At 43.7% G+C, this 14,533-nt stretch overlaps 1 protein-coding gene across 5 annotated transcripts in view; it reads right to left on the reverse strand.

Moving 5' to 3' along the window:
- RGS6 (regulator of G protein signaling 6) overlaps positions 1-13,713 on the reverse strand; it is a 617,420-nt gene extending 603,707 nt beyond the window's left edge. For 2 of the 5 annotated variants that reach the window (XM_040226154.1, XM_040226153.1), the window contains exon 1: positions 13,456-13,709. The gene's annotated coding sequence lies outside the window, so the exon portion shown is untranslated. Of the gene's footprint in view, positions 1-13,455 lie in introns of all 5 variants that reach the window. The other 3 variants (XM_040226156.1, XM_040226155.1, XM_040226152.1) reach the window with 3 other exon arrangements.
- Between the last annotated feature and the right edge of the window lie 820 nt (positions 13,714-14,533).

The raw sequence follows: 14,533 nt of genomic DNA on the forward strand, positions 1-14,533 counted from the left end.
CCTTCACTGCTTTCCTACTATAAGGGCGGGGCTGTGAAGTTGTAGCAGAGTTGATGTGGCCCACAGAGCCCAAAGTATTTTCTCTTTGATCCTTCACATAAATTTTTTTCTGTTCCCTGAACAAGCCTGATCACTTCATTTTTCAGAGGTTGGAAGCAAGGCCTGGGAGACAGAATTACGCTCGAATGTCACTTTCCTGGTCAGTTAACAGAGCCAGTGTGAAAATGCAAGTCTTCAGATCCAAGTGCCCAAGAGGACTTACATTTTGTAAGTACAGATTTTAGGATTGTAGTGTCTAATACTACTGACTAATACTACTGACTCTAGGGACTGCATAAGTAACATTTTATTATTCTCTTATTTCACATGAAAGATAGTGTGACGACTAGAGGAGAAACGGGTGACAGAGAAGCTTTGCCAGCTTCTATGCACAAGAAGGGGATGACTAAGAGATGAAAAGGATGACATGTTCCTAGGGGACCAAGAAGAAAAGCGCTCCAATTGGCTTCTTTTTTTAGAGGATGTCAGTTTTTACTCCTTGGGATTTTGGTTTTTTCTTTCTTCTTTTCTTAATTTTTAGAACAGGTAAAAATCAGTACTTTTATACTCTAAAACTAGGCAGTTAAATATGGGGTCCAGGACTTCGCTGATAGTCCAGTGGTTAAGAGTCTGCCTGCCATTGCAGGGAACATGGGTTCAATCCCTGGTCTGGGAAGATTCCCTATGCCACCTAGCAACTAAGCCCAGGCGCTGCAACTACAGAAGCTCTATCCCCATAGAGCCCGTGATCCACAAGAGAAGCCACCCCAATGAGAAGCTTGTGTACCACAACTAGAGAAAGCCCAAGCATAGCAATGAAGACCTAGCACAGACAAAAATAAATTAATTAAATAAATTTCTCTTTTTGAAAAATAAGGGATCCATCTCTTTCATGACTCTGCAGTGCATACACGTAGAGTATATAGACGTTTCCCCCTCTGGAGACAGCAAGACTTGACAAAAGAAAGATCTATTCATAAGGCTCATCAAGCAGGAGAAATATAGGTCAAAGAAATAAGAAGATAGATTCCCAGGGGTATGATTTTATTCATATTATGTAGATGGAAGACAAAAATAGTACAATTAGAATGTACCATATCCTACACTAGAGGTCTGTCTTATAGCGGAACACACACACACCCCCCAGAACAACGAGAAAATTTGGATAAAATTTTGGAAAGAGAGCTCCCAATGCAATGAGGTCACATGGAGAAGAGGGAAGTTTAGAAGAGAGTGGACATTTCTGCAACACTGCTGTAATGTATCTTGTCAAATCCAACATCCATTCATGAAAATACTCTGAGCAGAATTTAAATGTGAGGAAATTTGCTTAATTTGATAAGGGATATATTAAAAACACATATAGTGACTCTTCAAAAATTTTCCCACCAAGATTAGGAATGAGACAAGGATGCCCACCATGACCACTCCTATTCACCATTATATTAGAGGTCTCAGCCAATGCAACAGACAAGAAAAAGAAATAAAAGGCACAAAGACAGCAATTGTGTTTGTTTCGTCATTCAGTCATATCCAACTCTTTTGCAACTCGATGAACTGTAGTCCACCAGGCCCCTCTGTCCGTGGGATTTGCCAAGCAAGAATACTGGAGTGGCTTGCCATTTCCTTCTCTAGGGGACCTTCCCCACCCAGGGACTGGACCTGCATCTCCTGCACTGCAGGCAGATTCTTTACCACTGAGCCACCTGGGAAGCCCACGATGACTGCAAAACAGAGGAAAAACTTTTTGCATGTAATTTAATTATGTATACGGAAAAGTCATAATAATCTACCGATCGGACTTACTAGGATTTACAAGTGAAGTTAACAAAGGCACTGGATATAAGGTCAATATATAAAAATCAACTGTATTTCTATATACCCACAACAAATAATCAGAAAATGACGTTTTTAAAAGATACCATTTAAAACAAACCAGAATCTGTTTTAAAAACCCAAATTGATTTAAAAAAAAAGATAATCTAACTGAAAAATAGGCAATAAACTTGAAGAAGGACTACAAAAGATTAAATAAAAGTGACAAAAAAAAAAAAAAAACACTAACAAGGCAAACTGAGACCACAATGAGACACAACTACCCGCCCACCATAATGGCTACAATTAAAAAGTTTGACAGTTCCAAGTGTTGACAAGTATTTGGAGAAACCAAAACACTCATAAACTGATGATGGAAGCATAAACTGGTACAACCACTTAGAAAATCTCTTTGTAAGGCCCTCCTAAATTTGAATATATGTCCCAGAGATCCAGTCTTAGGAATGTAACCAACAGAAACCCATTCATACGTGTGCCAGAAAACACATAAAAAAATTATAGCAGCATTATTCACAGTAACCCTAAACTGGAAATGTCCCAAATACACATCAACAGAAGAATAAACTGTGAAATGCAACTGAGTGGGTTGCCATACAGCAGTAAAAATAAACTATTGCTACATACCACATCATGGATGAATCTCTCAAACAGTACTGTGCCTAAGAAGAAACAAAAAGAGTATATACATATAATTCCATACATATTTCACATATTTCAAATATGAGAAAGATATGGTGTTAGAAATCAGGTTAGTGGTCACCGCTGGGGAAAGAGGATATGCAGTACTACTGGGAGGGTGCAAGAGGTAGTTTTGGGGGCAATGGTAATATTCTCTCTCTTAACCTGGGAGTGACAATATAGATGTATTTACTCTTTGAAAATTCAGTGAGAAATGAGTTCTGTACTTTTCCAGGAAGAATGCAAATATTCTTGGAAAAGGATATAGCATCTCTGATTCTCAAGGTAGCACTCACATCATCTAAAGCAATGCAAAAAGGGATGAAATTGCAGAGATATGGTTGCAGGGATGCTGGAGGAGCTAGAGGCTGTATCTGTCACCACTATATACATACTCAGTTACTCTGTGTGTAGGCACAGACCTGGAGCAATAATCGCCGAACTAGAGAAATGATACAGAAGTGAAGCAAGACTAGAAACACACTACTTAAGGAATGCTTCACATTACCCAAAGACTTTATTTTGGATAATGAAAGTCTTCCAACTCTTACAAAACATCTCAGAACTTCCAAAGAGTGGTTGAAATACTCTGCACTTGTTCTTAATAACCTTCTGAAAGTGAAAGTTGTCCAGTCGTGTCCTATTTTTTGCCACCCCATGGACTATACAGTCCATGGAGTTCTCCAGGCCAGAATACTGGAGTTGGGTATAGCCCAACTTCTCCAGGGGATCTTCCCAACCCAGAGATCAAACCCAGGTCTCCTGCACTGCAGGCGGATTCTTTACCAGCTGAGCCACAAGGGAAGCCCAAGAATACTGGAGTGGGTAGCCTATCCCTTCCCCAATGGATCTTCCTGACCCAGGAGTCAAACTGGGGTCTCCTGCATTGCAGGAAGATTCTTTACCAACTGAGCTTTCAGGGAAGCCCACTGCTCCCCAGCAAATATATCCCTTTCAGCCAGTTTAGAAGTTTGAGGTAGGTACTGTATTTTTTGCCCTATATATATATATATATGAATATGTATGTATATATATAAATATATAAATATATATATATATATAAAGTTTACTTCTTCTGACAGAGAAAGGTGGGCTTGTGAACTGTCTTCAGCAAAGTATGCCATACCATGGGACACACTGATTGGACCAAGACATGTGAGTCTAATCAGGACCAATCAGGATCCTTCTCTGAGGGGTGAGATAAGAACACTGGAAGAAAAAAGGCCCCTTCCCCATGAGGGATTAGTCTGAAGCCCTATAAAGGGAAGGCGATTAATGACTATCTTCTTTTTGTCTAGTGGCACAGAAGAAGGGTATCAAGATGATGAGGTGTCAGTAAGAGGTGCTAATGGTATCATTTAAGTCCCTGGATCCAGCCATGCCTGAGTTCCAAGATTTACTAGTCAGATTAATTCCTTTTTGCTTCAGTTGGTTTGAATTTTGTTTCAGTGCAGTTGTTTTTTGTCTACATCCAAGAGAACTCTGAATCATCATTATCACTATTACCTTTATTATATATATGTGGCATTCAGTTCCTTCAATAGACTGGCCCCAATTTTCACTTGTCTTGTCAGTCACTATTTATCCATGTATAACCAACAATATGAGTAATTTCAACCACAGGAAACTTTCCTCAACCAAGAGTTCTCAATAAGCAAAGTTCAACTTAAAAAAAACCTACTTCCAAATACACTTCTGATGGTCAACTGCTCATTCCTGTTAAAGATAATTAGAAAATACAAGAAACTGGGGATTAGAAATGGATTTTTTAAAGTGGGGGAGTATGGCAGATGGCAGGCTGGGTAAGTGGTTTTTGCAGAGAAGCTTTTGAAAGCTAAAGGAAGCCAAAGAAAGGAAAACCTAGAATTGACAGCATATGCTTTGGCATAAAGCTAAATACCCTATGTGTTAGGGTGAGACATCTGAGAACTTCCTAACTGGTCATGCCAAGCAAGTTAAATTAAGTTTATCCCAAGATGTATCCACTTTCCCCTTGAGCCACAGGATGATCCGGGAGTCAGTGGTCACTCTCTCAGTCTGAAAGTCAAAAAGGCATTGAACATTTGGACAGTGAGCCTGGTACAGTGGGTAGAAATGCCCATTTGCATGGAAGCTGTGCATTGACTGTAATAAAGCAAACCCACTTTCTCTCGTTTCACTGCAGGGGAGCAAACTCCTTGATAACAGTGGGAAGTAACTAGAAATTCATTGTGACCTATCCTCCATTACCAACATTAGGTGAGGAAAAGATCACTCAGTCTACCTTCTCATTTTACCTGCAATAAACATAAATAGTCAACAATTTTCCTTACAACCTAAATTATGCTTCCCTGTTTCCCCTTAAATTCTAAGCTCATCTACCCAGACTGAAAGTACCTGACTCAATAGAGAGGGATTAAAAACCCTTTGCACACTATGTCACCTCTAATCTTTTACTTACACTGAACTGCCTGAAGCACACTTTGGCCATCTGTGTCCCCTGCCCCATCTCTGCAGGCCCCCAACCTGAGTTGGTCCTCCAACACCCAACTCATCCACTCAGCCTCTTCAGTGAAGTCTCCCTCCCCCATCGCATGTATGCATGCCTGTCTTACCACATCCTGTTAATCCATCTTTTTCCCCCTCAACAGAATTCAAAACTTCCTACACCAGAGCCACATCTGATGAATCCTCATCTACAAAACGGCCTTCAGTAGTGGGACCACTGACATGATGAACAGCAGGACAAGGAGCAAGAGAAGAACACTGGAGACCTTAGACCAAGAGTGACTTAGGACAGGGGCCTGTATCCTCCCCCACCGCCCAACTAAGAATTGACTGAACCTCAGATTTCCAGGAATACTCTCCCTTTCAGGAATGCCCTCAAAGCAATCATAATTTCTCAGCCCTGTTCTGCACCTGTGGAGAACACAGATCAGTAGCATTAAGTGATTTTGTCTAATGTCACCAGCAGTCAAGCCCCTAAACTACCTGCCATTCTGAAAGTTAAAGTGCCTTCCCTTAAAAAAAAAAACAAAAACAAAAAAACTCAAATATAATCAATAAATGTATTCTTTGTGAATGCATCCTTTCTATTTTGACCAGCTGCTGAATCAGTCTTTGTTTTAGGATGTATGGTCAGCAAAATAATATAATGGCAGCTTCCTGTTCGGTTTGGAATCTAAATACTGTAACACTTACATAGTGGCTTCAGGGAAAGATATATAGGATATTTAAGTTGTTGTCTTTCTTCTACAGAGGTCATAAGCAGAAGAATTAAAAAAAAAAAACTGCAGCTCAAACAAGTGTTCTATTTGGATTGGACAGTGTAGATCCCTATAATATTTTTCTAATTGGAATTAAAACTGGATAAACAAATGGATGGCAACAGCTTTCTAAGCAGCACACACCCTTTGCTTTAATGCAGTCCTCACCTACCCTAATGCTTCTCGACCCTGAGGTCTAGCACCAGGTGCCATTCATCATCACACATGGATGGCTGTTGGGCTTTTAAAAAAAGCGAAATTGTTTTCTGGCTCCCATCTCTCTTTCAAAAATGTGGCAGAGGGCTCCCGGTTTCAAGAAAACTGAGGATAAGTACATTTCTTTCTGGGAGTAAAAACTTTCTACATGTTTTACACACAAAGCACAATTTGGATGGGGAAAAAATGCAACTTAAGCTAACGCTGTGAAAGAAACCCCACTTGTGTCATTCATCTGCTTTACCTAACTGGCTCTGTGTTTGAGTTTGCAACCCATTTTCTAAGGCTTTTTCCTCCCTTCATTCATTCTACAATCAGCTCTCAAGCAATTACTATAAACCAGAATCTGACAAATGGGGAAGCAACAAGAGGGAATAAAACAGAGTTCTTTCTCTCAGGGAGTGGACATTTTAGTGGATGGAGACAGACAATATACAAATGAAAAACATATAGTGCAATGTCATGGTGATAAAGCTGAAGATAAGGCAATAAAGAGCACTCCATGGAAGCAGGAGTTTTATCTTAGCTACGATGGTCTGGGAGGACATGATGATGAAGATTTTACAATATTAGCTCTTACTCTGAAAGCAAACAATAATTGGCTTAACAATTGGTTTAATTATTATTATTAATACCTCATACCTGAAAAGCTTGCTGTTATCCCCTCTGTTCACCTATGACATTTTTGCCTCTCTCCAGAAGCCTCTCTTCCATGTCTGATTATACAGTGTTCTCTCTGAACTAAATGGTACTTATGGCTTCATCATCTACTTACTACATAATATGACATAAAATTCTATGCATTATGCTCCTAAACCATCAATTAACATCCTTTATTGTTTATTTTCTATTCATTTCTATTTCTCTTCAAAAGAACTGAACTGATTTCAAGGGAAGGGTCTCTGTTTATCCCTGATCTAGTGATATACCGCAAGACCCGGGATTTGGGGTCAGAAAAGATCTGGATTTAAATCTTGGTTTTAATAACTCAATAACTATCTGACCAAGGGCAAGTGACCGAACCACTTATTCAACCTCAGTTTCTTCATCTGCAAAATGGGAGTGATACCACCTAATTCTTATTAAAAACTTTGCTCTCCAATAGCTTTACATGTTCAGTTCAGTCACTCCGTCGTGTCTGACTCTTCGCAACCCCATGGACCACAGCACGCCAGGCCTCCCTGTCCATCACCAACTCCCAGAGTTTACTCAAACTCATCTCCACTGAGTTGGTGATGCCATCCAATCATCTCATCCTCTGTAGTCCCCATCTTTAATGTACTGACAGTTATAAGGTCAGTCCCCTGCCGTATGACAGCTCCACAGCTTTGTAGGCTGGGCAACTTTGGGCTCAGGAATCCAATTTCTCTCAAGCATATCCTGTGTCTTGCCTCGCAGTGGAGCAAGATAAAACCAGTGGGAGAGACAGACACAGATGTACAACTGCAAACTAGGTTGGAGGACCTCACCATATTGTGGCTCTCAGGTGAATCTAGCCAGGCAGAATCAAGCAAGCAATAAGAATAATAACCACTTGTACCTTGCATCTTCTGTGTAACTGTCCATGCACCCACCCTTGAAAAGGTCTATGCCCCCACACTGGGTCCAGTCTACACTGCACTACTATTAGTCCATCCTGCCTTCCATTTTCACCATCCCACCCCCCTACAGAGCTTTCACTCTGCAGGTCAACTCAGCAAATATTTACCAAACCCCTACCATCCACAGGCGCTGTGAGAGATACCAAGGAAATACAGGAAAACGGCACAGGGCCTCGTCCGGTGTGGGTCATAGTCTGGCACAAGAGATGTCAATGCAGCTGCAGCCCCTGTGTTTCATTTCTTTTCCTGCTGGTGACCAAACCTTTAGGCTCAAGGAAATCTTTGGCTGCCACAGGGAAGGCCATCCTCCACTCCACCATGTCCCCTGAATGTGTGGGCCACATCCTCCAGGGTCAGAATCACAGAGCAGCATTCTCCGAGGCAGGGGTAGGGAACCTCCAGGATCTAATGCCTGATGATATGCAGTGGAACTGATTTAATAACAATAGAAAAAGTGCACAATAAGTGTAACAAGCTTGAATCATCCCCAAACCATCTCCCTACCTCCAGTCTATGGAAAAATTGTCTTCCACGAAACTGGTCCCTGGTGCCAAAAAAAGTTGGGGACTGCTGCTCCAAAGAACTCAGAAGTTCCTCCAATGCTCGGCTGATACAGCAGGTCCACAGGAACAGAAAAGAGTTGGAAACCATTGCCCTGAAATACCAATTTCCCACCAGACTCTTGCGGGAGGAGGTCATGTAGAGGCTGCGGCTTCCAGTTGACCTGCAAGCTGAATGGGCACTCGGAGGCTTCTCACCCCTCCGTGTGCCTGGAATGTACACTCTGCCCACCCTCTCCCAGGGAGCCATTTGCAAGGACCATAGCCTCAAGACAGTAAGTTGCTGAGACCGTCTGGACTTAAGATGTGACTGATCCCAGTTAGAGCCTCAAAACAGAAACACAGGCCTGAAAAAAACATAATTTTGTAAGGTACTGGCGGGTGGGTACAAGGAGCTACCCCTCTTGCAGTGTCTAAGACAAGCCTCTTATGTAAGTTCCCTTGCTTATTACATTTGCCGCCTACCAATCTGCTGCGTTTCCCTCTTTTCTTCCATATCCGTGTCCTCCGTGTCTGGGGGCTGGTTTCAGATTTCGCCCAGGGAACAACCAGGGTTGTGAATAACTCATTATCAAAATTATCAGAAAACAATAACCATGACGTAACAGGGCCCATCTTCTCCAGCTACTGGGCCTCCTCTGCCCAGGATCCTATTTTTCTCATCACAGCCACACATATTCAAGGGGTATATTCTTTATGTTTATTTTACAGACGAGGACACAATGAACAGCGTGTGAAAAGCCTGTTGTGCTGCTTGAAGAGCTATGGATCCTAGCTCTGTGTGAGCTCAGGGCTGGCCTATATCAAGAGCAACACAGGCAACTGGGGACCTCCAAGAGCTGCCGCCGCCGGTCCAGGTTCACACAGGACACTCTCATCTCAGGATGCTCTCCTGGAAGTGTGTGTCTCCTCCCACCCCCACCCCCATGCAAGAAAATAGCCTCCAGGGTAGGGCAGATAGTAGTGGACAAGGGAGTTTTATGTGCCAAAAGTGATTTTTTTCCTTTGATGGTTTTACCAAAGTATTTCAAAAGCTTGAACAGCTGTCTGCACCACAACTCACTTGAAAAGCCTCATTCACAAACGCCTGCTCTGTCTGTATTTCACTATTGACATATTTTTCTATTTCTATCCTTAAAAATGGGTGTCCTCTGCACCCTATGTTTCTAACATGGAAGTGGAAGAAAATGATACTTTTTTTTTTACCTACAAAGTAGCCACACAAGGAAGATCAACAAGTTCTGACTGGGATGTTTCAGCCAGCTAGAACCTCCTAGATAATAAATGCACTCACCACCCTTCTCTTTTGTTTCCTCCGTCATAAGAGGGAGACCTACGTGGTCGGAAACTGGTCAAGATGAGCTAAGGAGCAGAGGTCTGCCTTTTGGCAGCTGAGGGGTGGAGTCTGGACCACTGCTTGCTTTAGCCACTGCCTTGGTACTTGGGATAATTAATAGTGAATTTCCTTCCCCTTACTGGAATCTGTATGTGGTAGAAAATGAATTGCCTTTTACAGGTCTCAGGGAGACAGCCATGAAGCTCTGGAGGAGCTTTGTGGTTTCTCAAGCAGGTACTCTGAGTTGTTATTTAATGTAACTCATTAGGTTTAATGTGCATTTTAATTGCCTACTTGTGAGCAGTTTTTGCTCTCCCTGCACTTGGAAGAACTGGGTTTCATGACTTATTATTACTCTTATTACAGATTTAATGGTTCCAAATGATGGGTGATGAGCTCTTTTATCTTGACTGCTTCAGAAAGTTGTTTCCCCAAGGAGAAAACTGATAAGAGAATTCAACAATGTTTATTAGGCACCTACCAGCAGGTACATTCCTAGGCATGGGGTAGATGGATGCAAAGACAACTGCAACAATGTTTTGCCCCCAAGGAGCTTACCATCTGGTTCTCAGGGTGGTCCAGCAGAATCAGCATCATCTGCAGATCATCCTGTTAGAGACGTAAATTCTCAGGCCTCACCCCAGACCAGCCAAGTCCAAAACTCAGGGGGTAATCCTAGCCATCTGCATTTGAAAAAGCCTGCTTCAAACAAAGATCACCCTCATCAAATGTCAAACTGACAAACATGCGGTTAGCTTACTGAGCTAAATCTGAAAGTGTCATTTGTCCTCTAAGGAAACAGGCCCAGAGGCCAAAAGTCACATAAGGAGTTGGTGGAGGAGTTGAAACCAGAACTCAACTCCCACCACCAACCTGACCCCCACTCTGCATGGCCAATGCTTTATTTCTTTTCTGATACCTTAAACCCTAAATCTCAGAGGGAGTATTGCCAATCCAAAATGCAAACCTTGGTTTTCAAAGACGATAGAAAAAAGAGAAACTACTCCTTTTTAAAATAAGTGAAGTGAAGTCGCTTAGTTGTGTCCGACTCTTTGTGACCACATGGACTGTAGCCTATCAGGCTCCTCCATCTATGGAGTTTTCCAGGCAAGAATCCTGGAGTGGGTTGCCATTTCCTTCTCCAGGGATCTTCCCCACGCAGGAATCGAACCCGGGCCTCCACCCGGGCCTCCCGCATTGTAGGCAGACGCTTTTACCATCTGAGCCACCAGGGAAGCCAATTTCCTCCTTTTTAAAATGAAGACAGTAACAAAAATTAAAACCTGATCTATCAAAGCCATCTAACAAACTAGCAGTAATTTCCCAAACCTCTAACACACATCCAAGTTTCATTTACAATTTAAAAATGGGGGCGGGAGAATAGGAAGAATGGTAAAAATTCAAGGAATAATGTGATCAGAATGTGATCAGAATATAGCTTATAGGAACATTACAGTATGCAGAAATGTCAACAGTGGTTCACCTTCTGTGGGAGAATTACAAATGATCTTTTTTGGGTGTGTATTTTCTGGAATTTTTCCCAATGGTTATTTCTTTTGTAATCAAGAAAAAAGTAAAACTTTTTTTTAAAATGTTACATCCATATCACTCAACATGAAGGTTTATTTTATAATTCTATTTCTTTCCATACAGCAGGATAGTGTGTGTGTAGTAATTATTTATATCATGCCATATGTTACAATGAAGATGAAATTCTGTAAATATATTCCTTCCAGCTGGCACTGAAAATGAAGAGGTTAAATGCTTCCCCTAGGTTCAAAGCTCTATGAATTAAGACAAGCTGACTGTACAGCTAAAGGAAAAACTAATCCCAGTACTGAGATCTCTGAGAGAATCTCTTTTGAAAAAATGTTGATGTGACACATAGCTCCTTACTCCTATCTCCCTGATGTTTAACCCCTGGCACAACACAGAAGGTCTGGCAATTCCTGGCAAAGTCTTAGGAGTTCTGGGGATTAAATGCATGGGAGAATACCAGAGAAATAAGAAAGAGAATGATCCTACTGTCACATAAAATTCTGTCCTTGTGGACAATAAGACATTCAAAATTCCTGGCAAATTTCATTGCCCAAAATATCCTTTAATTTTTTTTTCTTTCTTAAGAAATGTTTGCTCAGTTAAAAAAAAAAAACAAACTGTGTTGGCTATCTCATTCCATAAATCATAAATTAACAAAATAAGGACTGTCTCATTTAAAGAGACATTTCTGCCACAAGAGCACTGTTGTAAAGTTTCACTTGATAAGACAAATTTGTTGCTCGAAGAAGACCTAGCACTGTTTCACTGAAACTCTCAGCAATATAAATTCAGTGCATGTTAATTAAAGTTTCTTAAAGGAGACAGGAAAGTGAAGTGAAGAACAAATGTAATCATTATGGAAAAGGAAACACCAGTGGCTACCTAGTTCATCCAAATACCTCACCACAGCTGACATTTCTGGAACTTACACTTTCAGGAAAGGACAAATTATTTAGGCTATATATACAGATATGTAGTAATATGCCAACATTTACAGTACATAAGATCACCATATCTACACATTTCTGCTTCATATTGGAGAACTCAGAACAGATTCACCATCTTGGTTCTCGCTGTTCAGCATGTGAGCCTTTGCTTACAAGGACCCTCTGAAGAATCTCCGATTTCCCTCAGTCCTCTGCTTGCTTTCTCTCACAGGGTAGTCCCACCCATTGCAAAAACAACAAATTAATAAAGAAGAAGCAAGACTATAATGACTGTACCGCTCAGAGAAAGTTTCCCACCAACCTCCCCAGTGCCAACTCCATATAATTACTTATCTGCCTGTGAAAAGTGATCTAGAAAAGCCTTACCTATTAAGTCAAATCTGACAGTTTCCTTTCAGGCTTGCTTTTTTTTTTTTTTTTTTTTTTGACAACACATACAAACTTGTATCTCAGTCTCTAACTCCAAACCTCCATCCCGACACTTATAAGCCCAGTTCTTTTTCTTCCATCTCTCACCACCCTCTGCTAAGAAAAAGGTCCAATGTTAGGTTTTACCTAGGAGTGCTTATTTTTGCAGTTTTACTCCGGGACTGCTAAAAGGTATTGATCAGAAACTACCTGCAGATGCAGCTGCTGAGCATTGATAAATGCTGAGGGAACAATTTCAGGCCAAGAACAAGACCCAAAATATCTTCAATTTGTAGCGCTGAAATGCCACTCCTCTCAACAAGAGACAAAGAAACAACGTTCCTATACCATCAAATTAAATAATAATAATAAAATTCAGCAGCTTCCATTCTGGACAAAATTAAATGTTCTGGGTCACTGTCCTTTCCTGTCTCGCTGGGCCACTTCTTACGCAGCCTGACAGTGACTGTAAATACGGTCCCGTCACGCAACCCGAGTTGTCATCCTCACGGAGCAAATTATCCACGCGGCCCCTCCTGCCGCAGTCCCCAAACCAACGAACCTCACCACCCATCCCTCCTCCACACCTCGCCGCCCGCTTTCTTTTCTTCCAACCCACAAATGGGCGCGCTTATCCAGAGAAAAAGTTAATGAACGGCTGCTTTTGAGGTACAGCTGCCCCACCTGAGATCGCGGAATCAGTAGACTGGAAGTCCCTAAAAGCACGTACCCTCTGCAAGCTCGCCCCGGCCGGTGAGTGCCTCACACCTAGAAACCCAGGAACAGGATTTCTGTGCAGACCTGCACCCACCCCACACAACTCCACACGCCAGCTTGCCTAACCACTTATGTAAGCTCGTGCCTCTACAGTCCCAAACTGCACACACACACACACACACCAGCACCTGTCACGTATCTGAAATGGACAAGCATCCACACCGGGGAGATGAAATCAACACACAGGAACCGGAGGGGTGGAGGGCATCGCGTTGGAAAACATCTTTTTCCCCCGTTTGTGTCTTGCCCCTTTTTTGTCACAACTACAATTACCTTAGCAACCAAAGGATTTCCTTGACTCCCCCTCCGGCTTCAGAAATTTCTCCTAACGCCAAGCGTGCGCCAGGTTCATGGTAAAGCTAGAGGAGCCCAGGGATCGAGGGGTCGGCAGCCTCTTGGGGGCAGAAGGGACGTCTGGGTCCGTCTGGGTGCGTCTCCGCGCGGCTCCCCCACGTCTCGCCGGTCTTTCCGAATTTCCGCGGTGGCGAGCGCCCGGGCTCAGCGAGCAGAAAGGGAAGCCCGGGGCCGGCGCAGAGACGCGGCCGGTCGCATCGTGCCAAGGCACGGGGCGCTCGGGTGTCTCCAGCGCGCAGGGGGCTGGCCCCGCTCTCCGCGCTCCCGGGCGCTCCCGGATCGCCCGCCTCTCCCGCTCCAGGCCGGCGAGGTCCGCGGAGCTCGGTCCGCCCCCTCGGCGCCCGCCCGCTCCGGCAGCTCCGGGAACCCGGCGCCCGGGCGGAGCTCTCGCTGCCGAGCAGGGCCGAGCGCAGGAGCTGCCCCAAGTCGCGAAGGCGCTCAGTTCCGCCGCTCGGGAGCTGCTGCAGCGGCGCCCGCTGTCGGGTATCGGGCGGAGCTGCAGCCCGCACCGCGCGCACCTGGGCGCCGGCACCTGGGCCCGGACAGGCGCGGGGCGGGGCCGAGGCACCTGGGCGCGTCCCCAGCGCGCCGCCGTCCGGCTCACCTGTTCCCAGCGCTGCGGAAGGTCCAGACGGAGATATGCCCGAGGAAGGAGGGGGGAAAAAAAACTAGAAATTTCTGACACAAGCGCCGGCGAGAACACTGGCGAAGCGGCTCAGAGAGACGGAGGCTCCTTCCCGCAATTTCGAGAGCTGGCCACCACTGGAAACTTCGGTGGCGCCAGGATTCTCTTAGGGATTCCTGGTCCGGAGCGGTTTGCCCGGTAGCTTTTGAATCCCTCGTTGACGCGTAGCTGGCGCCCTCTAAATTAAAATGGGCCGCCGCGATCGTCATGGATAGTGTTTTACTCACCTCGTCATTTTTATTGATTCACCATTTACACCACAGGCTGCATTTGGAGCGTTTTATGAGTCTTCTTCTCGAGTACGCCACGAAA

Source organism: Oryx dammah, unplaced genomic scaffold, assembly GCF_014754425.2.
Source record: "Oryx dammah isolate SB20612 unplaced genomic scaffold, SCBI_Odam_1.1 HiC_scaffold_26, whole genome shotgun sequence".
NCBI lineage: Eukaryota > Metazoa > Chordata > Mammalia > Artiodactyla > Bovidae > Oryx > Oryx dammah.